This window comes from Sorex fumeus, unplaced genomic scaffold (genome assembly GCF_029834395.1).
Source record: "Sorex fumeus unplaced genomic scaffold, SorFum_2.1 ptg000024l, whole genome shotgun sequence".
Classification (NCBI taxonomy): Eukaryota; Metazoa; Chordata; class Mammalia; order Eulipotyphla; family Soricidae; genus Sorex; species Sorex fumeus.
This window is the reverse complement of record NW_026606081.1, coordinates 27,761,056-27,776,369: the sequence shown is the minus strand read 5'-3', so window position 1 is coordinate 27,776,369 and position 15,314 is coordinate 27,761,056. Positions and strand designations below refer to the sequence as shown.

The window sequence follows — 15,314 nt, the reverse complement described above, 5'->3', positions numbered from 1 at the left end:
CCACGTGTCCCCATCACTCGGGCTGTGTCCACGAGCGTGCCACTCCACATCCCTGCACACACCGTGACTCACCCCGCGCTGGTTGCTGGCCTTCTCCCTGCTGGGAACCGGGCATGTCACCCGGATCCGAACCTGTGCTCGGGAACGTTGACCCAGTGACTCACGGTTGTTCAGCTGTCGACCTGCCTGCACTTTTCCTCATTCCCCTGCCTTAGTACAGCGGTTTGTAAACGCATCTTTTAAAATGAAGGATTGTTTCTGTAGAGAAAATGAAAGGTACGGCCATATGATTCAAGAGTATAAAACAGGAGGATCTGGGCCCCAGTGCAGTGGGGAGGGTACCGGGGAGTGTCTTCCCTCGGTGGCCTCCACCTGCAGGCAGCTCCGCTGGTCTAGGACTCCCTCCCTGTGACTGCCTAGCAGGTTGTCACTCAGTGTGTGTGTGTGTGTGTGTGTGTGTGTGTGTGTCCCTCCCCCGGGCAGGAAGCAGCACTGGTGTTTGTTTGCATTGTTTTGCTTACAAGTGGATGAAGTGGGGTTAGAGATTGACTCAGTGTTGCCCAGACGAGAGCTCTTAAGGTAGCACCCTGTGCTGAGTGCTTGCTGAGTGCTGCTGGAGACGCAGGCTCTCCTCTGGGGTCCGCAGTTCATTTCCTCCAGGGACCGCCCCTGACTTTGCTCTCCATGGGCCTCAGACTCATTGATCACCTTCAGTTCTCTTATCAAATAAAAACGAGCTGCTTGTTTTCCCTCAAATATAAATGCCTCTTACTTATTTCTTTATTACCCTTTTAGGGGGTCACACCCAGCAATGCTCAGGGACCACTCCTGGCTCTGCACTCAGGAATTACCCCCGGTGATGCTTGGGGGACCATACGGGAGCCAGGGATGGGACCCGGGTCGACTGTGTGCAAGGCGAATGCCCTCTCCGCGGTATTATCACTCTGGCCCCAGCCTTTTACATATTTAAAAAAATTTTTTTAAACATATTTCGAATGGCATATACTGGTTGGGCTGGAGCGATAGCACAGTGGGTAGAGTGTTTGCCTTGCACATAGCCAACCTGGATTCGATTCCTCCATCCCTCTCAGAGAGCCCAACAAGCTACCAAGAGTAACCTGCCCACACAGCAGAGCCTGACAAGCTCCCCGTGGCATATTTGATATCCCAAAAGCAGTAACAAGTCTCACAGTGGAGACGTTCCTGGTGCCTGCTCGAGCAATTGATGAGCAACAGGAGGACAGTGCTACAGTGCAGTGCTGTGCACTAATTAGAAAACATAAAAGGACCAGCAAACCAGACCGACTGCAGAAGCGGAAGACGCCTGGCATTTCTGGCTCTTAGGAGAATGGCAGTTGGGAGAATGGCAGTTGCTGGCGTGTTGTTGTCTGTCCCTGTTGCTGTGCCCTCACGCTCACTCCTACCCGAACCCGTTACCTCCAGGGGGCACCCACGAGCACACGTGGTTCCCCAGAGTCTCCAAACCCTTTCCCGCATGTAGACAGGAGCTTTCCCTCTGGGGGCTGTGGGGGCACTCCCAGCAGTGCTGGGCTAAGCGCCGGGCAGCACCGTGCTTGGACTCGGTACCCCAGGGAGTGAGCAGGTCCAACCTGGGACTCCAGCATGGAGTATGCAGTTTCAGTGGGGTCAGCTCTCTCCCTGCATGCAGTGTGCACACCAGCTGCTGAACTCGCCCCACACACCCTCGTAAAAGATCCAAGTTTGCTGGTGTTTCCTCTGAATATTGAATGTTCCCAGAAATATGATTTATACGGGAAATATAAACTCATACATTTCGTTGTTTCGGTCCCTTCCTCCTCTGTAGTTGCTGTTTGCTTCTACAGTGATTTTCCGGATGTGACATTCACATCCTGTCCTCTTTCATGTGCTCGCACAGGTACCTCTAGAGTGGTGTGATTGCTTGACAAAGAAAATGCACATTTAAAATTTGGATCCTGCCAACTTACAGATCCACAAACCACATAACGCATGTGCCCATTTCTCTTGTTTGTTCTGTTCTGGGGGCCATACCAGCAGGCTGACTCCCGGCTCTGCAGTCGGGACCAGATGGTTGTTGGGGATGGAAGCCCAGTCAGCCATGGGCCAGGCCAGCGCCCTCCCCGCCATCCTGTTTCACCAGCACACCATTTCTCCGCGTCTTCAGTGACGTGAGAGTGTCTGTTTCTTAAGCCAGCAGTCCAGAATTGACTGGCTCTCACCCAGTCCTGAAAGGGGCACTTCTTTGTACCTTCCCACCGGGACACGTACGGACCATGTTTCCCATCCAGTTTCAAGATTGTGCTTCTAGAGGCTGTTCAGGAGAGATCATGCAGGTCTTCTTAGGCAAGCAAGATTCCCTCCAGATAGACAAGTCCCGGTTTTCCAAGGCTGCGGCTAACTAACCTGGATACTACACTCAGGCAGCTTCGTTTGGCCTGACCCTTTCCCCCTCACCCGGAAACTGCAGCAACCTCAGCTTCCTTGTCTGGAGTGCAAGATACAGGGGTGGGTGGGAGAAAATGGGGGCAAGGGATGGGGATGGTCCTTGGGGCTCTGTTCACAGCACAGAAGAACGAGTCTCCCTATTCATCCCTGCTGTGGGTGCTGGCCAGGAGCTGTTTGCTTGGGGGCCACACCTGGCGGTCCTTCTGACTCAGGGATGCTCGGGGGCCTGAAACTCAGGGTCAGGATGCTCCTGCCAGGTGCCCTGTGCCAGGAGGGCTGAGGACAGAGCTGAAGAGCCCTCATAGCGGGCTCTGGCCATGAAGTCCACTTCCAGCCGTGCAAAGACCATGTACGTCATGTCCACATGGGATCTGCCCGCGCAGAAGCAACTGTGCCGTTTGGCGTCATAAGAAACCGTGTGTGGTCGTTTCTTATAGCCGAGAGAGGTTGGGCAGTGCCCAAAGGAGAGTCACCATGATGCTTCCCAGCGCTGGCTCTCACTTCCTGTAAGTGTGTAAGGTGGAGTCCAGCGTATGCATCAGTTACTCAGTGCCAGGAGTCTCCAAGGAATTGAAAATGCCTGTCAGTGTTGTGCAGTGCCAGTATTTGCACTCTTGCCGGCATCTTCTGATGGTTGGCAGTGAGTGGTTGCTCTGGGGCTGAGGTTGTGCTGGTGTCTTCCTTGTAGTTGGCAGTAAGTGGTTGCTCCATGGTTGAGCCTGTGCCAGAGTCTTCCTGACGGTTGGCAGTGAGCAGTTGCTCCATGGTTGAGCCCTGGCCGGTGTCTTCCTTGCGTTGACAGTGAGCGGTTGTTCCGTGGCTGGTGCTCCCGCGGTGCTGCACATGGAAGGTGTCAGCACTCTTGGGTTTGTATTTTTCTGCTCCTGATTCTTCTGGGCAGCGAAATGGTAGGTGGAGTTAAACATGAAATCCAGGGTCCGATTCACCATTCAGTAAATTCCCGAAGGAAGAGAACTTAATGAGGAATGAGATTTTGGTTGGATCCTGCTGGGATTTCACTTAGGAAGTAAGTAGGGTTGAGATGTGAGATTCCATAGTCCACTGAGTGTTGAAAGCAGGGACAGGGGCAGACCTGGCGACCTTTCCGTGTCCACATTGCAGACCAGAAGGCCCAAAGGAGGGAGGGAGGGAAAGAGGGAGAGAGAGAGAGAGAGAGAGAGAGAGAGAGAGAGAGAGAGAGAGAGAGAGAAGAAAAGTGCCATAGAGGCAAGCTGGGGTGGTAGGAGGGAACCTGGGGACACTGGTGCTGGGAAATGTGCACTGGTGAAGGGACGGGCATTATAACACTGTATGACTGAAGCCCAATCAAGAGCAGCCTTGTAACTGTGTATCTCACTGTGATTTGATTAAAAAAAAAATCAAATAAAAATACAATCCATAGTGCAGCCAGGAAGCAGCTCTCTCTGAGACACCTGTGCTGTTGTTTGATCTCCTGACATTCCAGACATTCCCTCACTCCTGGACTTCCTCTGGGAGGATCCTCTCCCGCCCTGCTTGCAACCGACTTGGAGTGGTCACTCCTTCGGCCACCACCCCAAGCTGGGGTCCCCACAGAGATGAGTGTGTTCTGCCCCTCAGCTTAGAGACCAGTTTAGGAAAGGTTTTTGTCACCCTCCCTTTTTATTGGGGGAGGGGGGCTGTCCTGGCTACTGGCTGCATCCTCGAAGGGTCACTCCTGACCTTCTCTGGGGCCATTTCGGGCTGGGAATTGGACCCTGCCTCCAGTAGCCAAGCATGCGCTCTCTCTCTCTCTCTCTCTCTCTCTCTCTCTCTCTCTCTCTCTCTCCCCCCTTGTGTCTTTCTTTCTCTCTTTCCTTCCCTCTCTCTCCCTGAAAGTTTCTCTCTCTCTCTGTCGCTCTCGCTCTCTCGCTCTCTCGCTCTCTCTCTCTCTCTCTCTTGTCCGTTCGCTGTCTCTCCCTTTCTCCCTCCCTCCCTCCCTGGGTGCATCTTCCATTTTCTTGTGCTTTGGAGTGGGGGTGCCTTGCGAGTACTCAGGGCCTAGGGTGACACTCAGCCCTCCCGCGTCCAGGCCTGCTCTGGTGGGGACCAGACCCTGCCCCCTGCTGGGCTGGGCTGGGCTCCTGCCTGGGTCCTGGGGCCCTGCAGTTGGTGCTTGCCTATATCAGGCTGGTAGGGCAGAGTTGCTGGGGTCTGCATGCGGGGCCTTGCTCTTGGCTCCCTGCGTGCTCTGTCCCCTGAGCTGCACTGTCCAGCACGTGTCTTTGAGCCGGGTTTGCTTTCTCCTTGAGCAGAGCGTGGTGGTGTTGTCCAGATGCTGACATGAGCTCCCTGCGGCTTGCCTGCTTGCGCCTCTGCAGGGTCAAGTGACGGGCGTTATGTAGAGGACCCCTGCGCTAGTTAGGGTATGGGGATGGGTCCTCAGACACCAAATTCGTTCAGGATGTGGTTTTAGTAAATACGTACTATCCATGGAAAGTGGCTCGGTTTCTGGTGAGATTTGGGGCTTTGGCACATCACTTCTGTGTTTCTTAGGTCTAAGGGGGGAAGGCTCTCAGGTCCTGGAGGGGGGTTTTGCCTGGGGGCCACAGCTGGACGTGCTCGAGGATCACTCCTGGTGGGCTCAGAGGACCATAGGGTGCTAGGAGCAAACCTGGGCCAGCCACGTGCAGCCAGGCGCCCTCCCCACTCAATGTCCAGCCCCACGGTTGCTGTGTGATTTCTCTGGGTGACGTGCAGTGGCTCCCGCGCCAGTCCTCACTCTATCTGTTCGGGGTACTCCTGTGTCCGAGCCCGCTTGGCCACAATGGGCCACAATGGACTGTGGTTTCCACCCTGCACTGTGGACCCTAGGAATCCTGGGGCCAGCCCAGTGGCACAGCAGGAAGGGTTCTCTCTTGGCATGAGCCTGCCCTGGTTCCGTCCCTGCCGTCCCCCATAGTCCCCTGAGCATCGCCAAGGGTGATGCCTGGGTGCAGTACCTGGCCCGGAAAACAAAACGGAGAAAGAATTCCAGAAGAGCATAGCAGAGCACAGCCATGCAGCTGGCATGCGCCCCTGACTTTCCCCGGGAGCCTGGCGCCCGCTGAGAAGGAGGCCTGCTTAGGCTCTGTTGCACCCGCTCTGGTTCCTGCGAGGAGTGTCCTACCCAGGGAGTCCACGTGCCGCGGACGAGCCAGTCTGGAATGAGGGTTCACCATTCCTTGAGCTGCTCTTCCAGAGAGAGTGACACAAAGCCACGCTCCCCTCGTGCTCTGCATTCAGTGCTGGCCCAGAGTCCTGAGTGTGAGGTTCTGCTCTGAGCAATTCTCTCCTGGCTGTGCGGACGCTGCCCTCTGGCCTCAGCAGGGACCTTCCCAAGTGTGGTGTCTCTCCCTGTTTCTGCCTGTACGGAGACTACGAGTTAACCAGAGGCTGCTGTGCCTGTCGGTCTCTCAGTGGCCTTGCAGGGGGAGGAAGTGTCCGTCAGAATAAGGACCCAGGCCCAGGGCAGGCTTGGGGAGGCCGGGGCGGGGGTGGGGGGTGTACATCCGGCCGCCACCTTCTCCCTGAGTCCGTAACCTGAAGATGGGTGCTCGTGGGGCTGGACGGTGAGTCTAGCGGGCACCCAGACCCGCCTCATGAGTGCCAGACTAAACCCCGAGCACCGCCGGGTGTGGCTGGAACCAGCACATGCGCAGGGGTGCAGGTGGAGTCTGGCCGTGCTCTCACCCTGCTCCCCATCCCCACAGCCCTGCCTGCTGGGCAGCATCTCCTGGGGGCATGTCTCAGCTCGGGAGCAGAAGTGCCTGTGTCACCTCCTTGGCGATCTGGCCTGAGGGCTGGTCCTGCTAAGTGACTCAGAGAGAAGGGCTTGTGTCCTTTGCGTGCCAGGTTGGGCGCCTGTCTGGTGATGGAAACGTGACGCTGCCCCTGGCTGGTGGCCAGGGAGTACCCGGCCTGCGCTGGCTACAGACTGGGGTCTGAGGACAGAGCCGCCAGATGGGTTGGGATGGGGGAGAGAGAGGGGTCCTGGTGCCCCCAGGCCGTGTCCCCAGCCATACGCACATGGGCCACGACTCATTTTGTTTTGGTTTGGGGCAACACAGGCTGTGCCTAGGGGACCCCAAACCCGGGCCCCTGTGCAAGCCCCCTTGGGCTCTCCTCAGCCCCCCAAGTGGTCTAAGCGCAGAGCTGGCCCACCTCTTCTGAGAGGACCAGAGAGCTGTGTGGCCCCACCCAGTCACTGAGGGCTCCGGCGCACCTCCCTCCTGCCCGCAGCCCTCCTCGGTGGCTGCCCCAGTCCAAAGCCACTCTGGGCCTCGAGAGTCAGTCAGTGAGTGAGCCCGGGCTGAGCTCTGTCCTCGTCTCCGCCGTCAAGAGGCTGGCAGGAGGTGGCTGTCCTTCGGCCTCCGTGGTCCAGGGGCCCACGAGCTTAGTCGAGGCAGTGTGGGCTGGTAGGTAGCACGGTTGGGGGCTTCAGGGCTCCAAGGGTATGGGCAGAGGGGCGACCGCAGGCCCCTTCTGCCCCTCGTCTCTTCACCAGTTAGATCTGAAGATGGTAATAAGGGGGTTGGTGACGGACTGTGGCCCGCTGTCTGCCAGTGCCCCTCCCCCAGGCCTTCCCGCTGGCCTTTCCTGGGTGGCTGCTGCAGGCCTGGCCCTGCTTAAGTGTGCGGCCCATTTCCATGCCCTGAGAGTCCTTTCTTCGTTAGCTCCCCCCTCCTCCTCTTTCTCTACTGGTTTTAGCGTCTTGTAGCCGCCTTACTTTTCCCTCTCGCCTAGAGGATCTGAGTGAGCTTCTGTGTCCAGACCTCCACCTCAGCCTGGCTCCAGTGGGCTGTGGCTCCAGCTCACCAAAGGGCCAAGCCCGGCAGGAAGGAGTGCCCTGGACACTGGCTGCTCGCCGGCCATGGGGGCTCTCCCTCAGGGCCCCACCATGGTGTGTGGGTCCTGTGGGGGCAGAATTGGGGACCACGCTGCTGAGAAGCAGAGGAGGGGGGTCCTCAGGAGGGCCCTGGGAGTGCGCAGCGAGGAGCGTTCCCGAGAGTCCCATAGCCCATGTCAAACAGTGAGGGATTTCCTGGGGGTCTCCCAACCCATGTCAGACGGTGAGGCGGGGTTCCCGGCGGTCTCACAGCCCGTGTCAAACAGTGAAGGGCGTTCCTGGGGGTCTCCCAGCTTGTGTCAGATGGTGAAGGGAGTTCCTGAGGTCCCACAGCCTGTGTCAGACAGTGAAGGCATTCTCGGGGGTCTCCCAGCCCATGTCAGACCATGAAGGGGGTTCCCAGGGGTCTTCCAGCCTGTGTCAGATGGTGAGGGGGCCCCTGGGGACCTCACAGCCCATGTCAGACGGCGAGGGGGTTTCTGGGGGGTCTCCCAGCTCGTATCAGATTGTGAGGGGGTTCCTGGGGTCCCACAGCCTGTGTCAGGCGGTGAGGGCATTTTCGGATTTCTCCCAGCTCATGTCAGACAGTGAGGGGGTTCCCAGGGTCCCACAGCCCGTGTCAGATGGTGAGGGGGTTCCCGGGGGTCTCATAGTCCATGTAAGATGGTGAAGGGGTTCCCGGGGATCTCACAGCCTGTGTCAGACGGTGGGGGGCGTATTCCCGGGGGTCTCCCAGCCAGTGTCAGATGGTGAGGGAGTTCCCGGGGTCTCACAGCCCATGTCAGACGGTGAGGGCATTTTCGGATCTCTCCCAGACAGTGAGGGGGTTCCTAGGGGTCTCCCAGCTCGTGTCAGATTGTGAGGGAGGTTCCTGGGAGTCTCCCAGCCCGTGTCAGATGGTGAGGGGTTCTCGGGGGTCTCTCAGCTTGTGTCAGATGGTGAGCGGGTTCCCGGGGGGTATTCCAGCCCATGTCAGATGGTGAGGGGATTCTCGGGGGGTCCCATAGTCCATGTCAGATGGTGAGGGGGTTCCCGGGGGTCTCCAGCCCGTGTCAGATGGTGAGGGAGGTTCCCGGGGGTCTCCCAGCCCATGTCAGATGGTGAGGGGCTTTCAGGGGTCTCTCAGCCCGTGAGGTGGTTCCCAGGAGTGAGACCTGGGCAGGAGCAGGGGTGCTTGGCTGCGCTTGACGCAGGACAGGTGCTCCCATGTGTTTTGTCGTGGGGGCTGAACTGCTTGGAGTGCTATTGTAACTCTAGTTCTATTTATATACAGAGCTGAGCGGCAAACATCGACTCAAGGCCCCCAGACAAATTCCTCACACGGAGGCCTTCAGTCGGAAGATTAACTTCCTTCCTTGTGCTGCTCCAGATAACACTGATTCTCTGTTATCAGTTTACAGCCAGTCGCTGCTTCCGGTTTCCTGCCCTGTGTAGTTTGCATATTGCTCATGGGAAATGAGGTATTTATTTGTTTAAGCTAGGACACATATAGGGGAGCCCCACCCTACTGTATTCTTTTGTTTTGAACTAGAGTTGGGGCTTAAAAAAAAACCCTCAGGAATTAGGTTTGATGAATCAGTTGTTAAAATCAGTCACATTAGAAGAGATAATACATGGCTTAGTCTCTTGCCTTGCACACAGCCTACCCTGCTTTGATTCTAGGCACCACATACGGTCCCCCAAGAAGTGACCGCTGCCAAACATGAGCAGCAAAAGCATTAGCAAGGGACAGAGAGGTGGACAGCAGGTAAAGCACATGCCTTGCCCATGGTCAGTCTGGGTTTGATCACTGGCTCTGCCCATGGTCCCCTGAGTGCCATCGAGACATCCTTGAGCACAGATCCCAGAGTAAGCCCTGATCATGGCCAGTGCAACCCAAACCGACCCCCACCCCCACCACAAAAATTAGTTAAAGCTAGCTACAGACTCATCTGGGTCACGTTACAATAATGGATAATATACCAGTGCGTTCGGTAGATTCCCTGTACTACACAGGTATGTGGTAGCAACCAAACAAAACAAATTCAATTTTTTTTTTCACGATTTCTAGGATTAACTTTAGATCCTCCCTCTCAATCTGAAAGACAGTGCCATAAAATCTCATTTCTGTCATTGATCAAACATGAAGGAACCACTCCAAGGCATAGTTCTGATGTCAAAGGTTTTGGTGCTCTACGCTGATAACATCGAACAGTTTATGGAGTCTGTTGGTGTCATTTGGAGTTTCTTTCCTCAGTAATATTTTGCCAAGTATTTATCAGGCAGAGATATTTATTGAACATGAAAGCGTATTTCATTGCTGATTCACTCAACAAATATTTAGCGTGCCTACCCTGCCTGGCATATGCCAAGGTCCTAAGCAATGGATGCCACCCAGCCGTATCCCATGGGCTCTGTGCGCCGATAAGAGCCCGTGGAAGGTAGCAAGAGGATAAGAGCCCATCCCATCAGCTAGTCTTGGCGTCTGGATTAGACGCAAACTAGGGAAGGTGGAGAGGTGATGAGGAGCCCAGGGGGAGGTCACAGATGATCCCGGGGGAGTAGGCCCCTCTGGGCCCTTTGAGCACCTGTGTCGGAGTTGGCAGATGTTTGCCACTGAAAATGAGGGTCCAGTACTGTGTCACTTTGAAGACCACCACAGTGTCCTTGAGGGGTGTGATGGGAAGGACACACAGTAGACCCTTCAGCGGTTGTTGAAGGTGGGACCTAAAACCCTCCTGATTGTGAGTTTTTTCTTCTAAACACACACAAGACATATCATTGGAATCTTCTGGAAACTGACAGTACACTTTGTTGTATCTTTTGTTGTTTCTACTTTTCATTTTGCTTCTCCAACTAGATTTCTAGTCCGTTAAGGTCAAGAGGCCTCAAGTGTAGGCAGAGTTCTGATGCAATATTCGCTTGGTGAGTCCTGGAGTTCCTTGCTCCTCTCAGCTCCCGGCTCATATGTCAGTTGTGACACATTATTATCAACTTGTATGGCCAGAGGTTGGAATGCGCCAGGAAAGTTGCTTCCCCGATAATCTTCTTAGTGTCCAGCCTGCACCTTCTTCATTATTGATGCCAGTTTACACTGAACTTAGCTGCGTATCTCTGGGAGGAAAGCCTGCTCTTGAAGGCTGCCTCTTGCTGGAGGTAGTCTGTCTGTCCATTCAGCTGAAGACTGGAAAGATCGTGCTCTAGGTTTAGCCTTGCAAATTCAGACAATTTAAGAAGTAGAAGAAAGGCTTCGCTCCCAGGAGCCAGGTATAATTGAAGCCTTTGAAGTGGTCATTTGTCAGCTCCCGTTGAACTCTCGTCTCCCTCTCAGAGGTGTCCCTCCGGCTGTCCCATGTGCACTGTGACCGCTTGACCATCACCGGGTGTTGCAGAGAGAAGCAGCGTCCTGTCCTGCATGGCTGTTTCTGTCTCCTGTGACTTGTGCTGCTAGTGGGTTCATTTTTCCAGTCTTCTGGTCAACAGAGCCAATTCTGTGGAGCAGAATAGTATTCAAGTACATATTGAAGCATGACAGCCTTTTGATAGTGATAGCGATAATTCACCCCTAAAATAAAGGATGTCGATGATGAGCTTTGTAAGGAATGTCACCCCACCTAGCATTGTATCGTGGGTTGAAATTTTGGCAGCTGTGTCACACATGAGGCGAAGCACCGTGTTCACTTGGACCCAGGTGTAGCCCTTCTCGTCAGGTCAGGCTGGTGCCACAGAGGAGATGGCAGGGCTGCTGGCATGATGGCACACAGGACCAGCCCCAGGATGTCCCGTGCAGTGGCCTTGCCGCCATGTGGGCTGTGGACTCCACCTCCTGTGTACATCCCAGTCAGCAAAACAAAACTTTTCTGTTTAGATGCCCGGGGAAGAAGGCTGCTTGATGTTTATTTTTCAAGACTTAGAGTCTTTTAAAGACTTTTTGGTTATTTAAAAAGAAAGGCAGCCTGCGTGTAGAGTTGCTAATTCCTCCCATGAAATCAGGGAGTGGTTAGTTAGGAGCACTGTAATCCGCACTGTTAAGGCCTGCGACATAGATGTGCTTGGTGAGGACTGTTTATCCCTATTTGTGGAGGCTCTCTGCTGCACACAGTAGTCGCGTCCTTCGTGGGCTATTTCATTCTATGCCCCGGTGATGCAGAAGATTTTTTTTTCTCCAAAAAGAAATTGATTTAGATGCTTTCTAAAGGCTTACTCTAAAACCCAGATGATTGTAAATCAGACGGTTTGATTTCATGATCTGTGGGGAGTGTCTTGGTGATCTGAACGGTGGGCACTAAGCTGCTGGGCCCTTTGATCTGCGGCCCTGTCCTTGGGGCAAGTTCCTGGACATAAAACGAGGGTGGGGTGGAGGGAGGTGCTGGAGATGGCCTTGCAGGGCCTCTGCCAGGCTGGGGCGGAGCTGCGCTCTGTCCCTTCTGAAGAGGACATGCAGGTGTGGTCTGGCGGGCACTGTAAGCTTTGGAAAGGTGGAAGGTAAATGACCCCCATCTCTCTTCTCCCTGCCTCTGTCTCCGAGCATTGCTGGATGTGGCCCCAAAACTCTGTGCGTGCGTGCGTGCATGTGTGCGTGTGTGTGTGTGTGTGTGTGTGTGTGTGTGTGTGTGTGTGAGAGAGAGAGAGAGAGAGAGAGAGAGAGAGAGAGAGAGAGATCTGTAGACCCTTAATACACTGGGACCAGGTGGTAGTAGCTGTCTGGGAAATGGACCTAGAGACGTCGGCGTGGCTGTGTATTCTGCTCTGAACTCTTCAAGGCAGCTAGCTGGCCCTGTGGTTCATGATCCCGTGGGCCAGTGAGACACCCTGCCCAGCCCGGCCCTGCCCCCGACACTGGCTGGCCTGTGGCAGAGGTCGGAACGAGAGCAGCTGCTGACTAGCAGATGGGGGGCTTTCCCAGGGAGGGGGGTTCCCCTGCTCTAGACCCACCTGGGCCCCCGGCACCCCAGGGCCCCCAGATGCATGTCCATCACCCTGTGGGGCTGCAGATGCCAGAAATAAGCCAGCACCTAGTTCCCTTCTTGCAGATATGGAAAGCAACAATTGTGTATATTAAAAGTGAACATTAGGAAAATTCACAGTGACAGACTCCAAATCTAGAGACGGGCATTGACAACACGAAGTCAGAAGAGGAACTTCCTCCCGAGGGCCAGCTGGCCAGCCGTAAGGTGAACCACAGGGCTGTCAGTGGGAGCGAGGGGCGTGGTGCAGAAACTCAGGAGAGTGACCGCCTCACCCAGCATGCTCTGTCCAGCCGGAGTGTCCTCCACATCTGAAGGACTTCACGGAGCTTCACGGACAGGCAGCGACTGAGGGAATTCACAGCCTGGAACCAGTTTTGCAAGAAGCATTGACAGAGTCAGTTTCCGGGCCGGGGAGACGCCAGCTGTGGCGCTGGGCGCTGCATCTCCCGTGGGCCCTGTGGCAGGACTCAGCGAACACCAGGTCGTTTGCTCCTGGTTTGCCGAAGGGGGTTGTACATTTTCAGTGATAAGTCAAAATCTCATTTTTATTGATTCTCTGTGTCTTATACCTTTTTTTGTACTTTTTACATTTTTACATTTTCTCTTTTATTAATGTAGGAGTACTGCTATTTATTCAGCCATTGGTTAAGCTGATTGAGTTGTCCATGAACTCCACATGACTTTTTTTTTAATTGAGTATCCGTGAGATAGACCATTACAAAGCTGTTCAAAATGGGTTTCAGTCATACAATGATCCCATACCCATCCCTCCACCAGTGCACATTTCCCATCACCACTGTCCCTGTTTCCCTCCCATCCCCAAAAACCAGCCCCCAAACCCCCCACGCCCCTCCCCACCCAGCCTCCCTCTATGGGAGACACTTCCTTCTTGCTCTCTGCATCCAGAGATTATTTTTTTTACGATAATCTTTTCTGTATTAATGAAGACAATTCAGTAGTATCTATAATATGATATTTTCTGATATAAAAGCAATATTCCTTTTTTTAGGATAAAGCACTTTGTACTATTAAAGAACTATTCACATTTTTCCCATTTAAATTTTATTAATTCTTTTCACTCTTACTAAATTTTACCTTTGTAGGTTTTGCTGATTTCATGGAAACTAAAAAATATTAGCACAGAATTAGCACAAAGTGGGAGGATATGATAATTACCATATGATAATTGCCACAGTACAGTCCAAGTGCCAGGGCCAGAGAGATGGTACATCAGGCAGTGTGCTTGCATTGGCATGTGTAAAACCCGAGATTTTCTGAGTGTGGCCCAGAAAAAAAAACAAACAAAAAAATTCAAGTACAAAATAAAATTGAATGCAGTATATTTTTAATGCAGGGTTGAAAATTTAGTTATATAAATGAGTATAGGCAATATAATGTGTAGTGTGTGTTAATATATTAAATAATTTGAATTTCTTTACATAAAGGCAATATAATGTGTAGTGTGTGTTAATATATTAAATAATTTGAATTTCTTTACGTAAATTAAAATCACGTAGGAATCAATCATAAGTTGACTTTTATTGATTTATTTTCTAATAATTCCATTTGCCATTCCTATAAGTTTTGTTCGAACAAGTAATGTGAAATAAATGTGTTGTATACCTGCCAGGGGGCAAGCTGGGGTGAAGGGGGAGGGGACAGTGATGCTGGAATTGGCAAGGGAATATTGGATGCCTAAAACAATTATTATGAACAACCGTAGCACTGTAGCACTGTCCTCCCGTTGTTCATCCATTTGCTCAAGCAGGCCCAGTAACGTCTCCATTGTGAGACTTGTTGTTACTGTGTTTGGCATATCAAATATGCCACGAGGAGCTTGCCAGGCTCTGCCGTGGGGGCGGGATACTCTCGGTAGCTTGCTGGGTTTTCCGAGAGGGGCGGAGGAATTGAACCCGGGGTTGGTCGGGTCGGCCACGTGCAAGGCAAACTCCCTACCCACTGTGCTACATATTAAAAATAAAAAGAGAAAGGAAGGAAGAAAATACCCAAAGAAAGGTCAGCATCTGCTTCCTAAATGTTGGCATGTGAGGTTGCTGGTGGCTGTGGAGTCACAGGGCTCATCCCCTGGTAGGTTTGCGCTGTTGGCTCTGGGGACGGGCCTGGCCAAGGAGCTCTGAGGAGAGGCCAGGGAAGGGGCTCAGGGGCACAGCCTGGGCCCCTGGGGCCTCTGATGGAGTCTCGGGCAGTCTGCACAAGAAAACCGGAGGCCAGATCTTGGCCTGTTTGTCTAAGATTTTATATTCAGTCGTACAGAGCGCGATCACTCTTTCCTGGGTAGGTAGAGTGTGTGGCCGCCATACATGAAGCATGAACAGCAGTCGACTCTCCAAGGGCGGGGCGGTTGAAGTTTGAAGATAATAGTTGTTGACTTAAAAAAGAAAGAAAAGAAAGAAGGGGGAGAGAGGAAGGGAGGGGGAGGGAGAGGGAAGGAGAGGGAGTGCGAGGAAGGGGCGGGGGGAGGGGGGGATGTTGAGTGCCAGCTCTGCCAGACCCCTTGCCTGCTCCTGCTTGCTGGCTGTCTGATCTCCACTCAGCATTTATGACCCTGCAGGTGACTGTACCGCGGGTGACGCTTCGATGCTAGGGCCATAACCAGTTTCTTGCCGTCGCGTGTCCCAAGCATTTCTGCTGTACACCCTTCTGCGTGCTGCACCAGACACACGCAGACTTCAGCCCTCCAATCACAATGGCCTGTCAGTGTCTGTATCGCAAACCGTGATGCCCAGAGGAGGGAGGGAGAGTAAAAAGGAAATTGTATGCCTCAGAGGTAGGATGGCGTGGGGGTGGGGTGGCAGGAGGGATACTGGGGACATTGGTGGTAGAAAATGTGCACTGGTGGAGGGACGGGTGTTGGATCAGTGTTTGGCCGAAACCCAAACATGAAAGCTTTGTAACTGCATCCCGTGGGGATTCAATAAAAAGTATTAAAAATAAAACCAGCAGCTACAGGGGAGGCCCTCAGGCAGCCCTCTGAGGTGCAGAGCACCACTGCTCGTGTCCCACAGGCAAGGGCCAGGGAAATGAGGGGCCAAAGACACAGAGGTTCCTGCTGT

At 53.6% G+C, this 15,314-nt stretch overlaps 1 protein-coding gene across 1 annotated transcript in view; it reads left to right on the top strand.

Moving 5' to 3' along the window:
- Positions 1-15,314, top strand: part of SPTBN1 (spectrin beta, non-erythrocytic 1) — a 164,820-nt gene that overhangs the window by 96,675 nt on the left and 52,831 nt on the right. The gene's annotated exons all lie outside the window — the stretch shown is intronic.